The following is a 1,482-nucleotide window of genomic DNA, read 5'->3' on the forward strand; positions in this document are numbered from 1 at the left end:
TTTTTTTGTCGGCCGTGGGGCTTGAACTCTGGGCCTGGGCGCTGTCCCTCAGCTCTTCAGCTAAAGGTGAGCTCTCTACCACTTGAGCTATAGCGCCACTTCCGGTTTTCTGGTGGTTTATTGGAGATAGAAGTCTCACGGTCTCTCCTGCCTGGGCTGGCTTTGAACCACGATCCTCAGATCTCAGCCTCCTGAGTAGCTAGGATTACAGGCGTGAGCCACCAGCGCCCGGCTTTGGGCAACTATTCTTATATTGGGAACCCACAGCAGGGCCTGGGTATGTCAGCTATGCCTCTGGCCAGCTTTTTGGTGCACCAGAGTCCCTATTAGTCAGTACATGCTCTCAAGAAGGAGGTGACTGGCATTTTGTGAGGTATGTAAATGAATTGTGCTTTAATACCCAAAAAAGTGTTCTCTGAAGACATGTCTTTTTGTGGTCTAAAATTCTTCAGGTTAAAAAAAATGGAAAGTATATGTTTTAAGTTCAGTTTTTTTAAACTACTGGAAACAGAGAGGAAATTCACAATTTACCTTTTAAAAAGCCCAACTGCAGCCACTCTCAGTTGCTTGCTCTTGGACATACTTTTGACAGGAGGAGCACCACACTGCTCTGGGTCTAATGCTTCTTATGGAACCCTAGATCTTTAATAATTTACTTGGTGGTGTCCATGAAAGCTTTGACAAGTAGTGGAATTCTTATTCCAATTGTGTGCTATGTGTGTGGCATTGTTGGTATAGTGGTGGGCATAGCTGCCTCCAATTATGTGCTTTTTAATCTCTCTGTCTCTAAAACACAGTTATCTGGTAAACTCTCAGGAACAATACAAAAAGTGCGGAGAATAAAACATGATGTCAGTCTTTAAAGAAAAATATGTACACGTACTATTAATAATAAGGTAGTTCTGTAGCTGTAATAAGCCATGTAAGAGATCATTTGGGCTTGAAGAAACTTAAGACTGTGTCATACTGAGCAACATTATCTGAATGAGAAGTAGGAGCTGAGGTGACTAAATATTCTGTGAAATTTTAAAATAGGAATTATATCTAACTGGTATTTGCAACAGCATTAATAACCTGACTTTTCTGGAGCATATATTCCCCATAGAGACTTGTCGGGATGTACGTTCCTCATCATGACATTAGCTAAAAGCACATATACTCAAGTCACGAGACAGTGTGTCCTTGGCTAAGTTACTAGGCTATGTTCCCTGTCTATAAAATGATTTTTCAAAAAAGCCTCACCTCATAACCATATACTAAAAACAAAACTGTAAAAAAATTCTAAGACCTCTGGAGCCATTTATCTACAATCAGATTATATAAATTCTTGAATATTTCATTTAAACCAAAACAGTTCTGGAGATGTTCAGCATTTTGGAAAATGTGTAATTCTCTTCAGAAAACAATGTCAAACTGTGGTTACTAAGCCAAATTTCAACCCACTTGAAGACCAATGGCTATTATATGGGGTGAAAGTTAGTA

The sequence above is a fragment of the Dipodomys ordii genome, unplaced genomic scaffold (assembly GCF_000151885.1).
Source record: "Dipodomys ordii isolate 6190 unplaced genomic scaffold, Dord_2.0 Scaffold36, whole genome shotgun sequence".
NCBI classification, from domain to species: Eukaryota; Metazoa; Chordata; class Mammalia; order Rodentia; family Heteromyidae; genus Dipodomys; species Dipodomys ordii.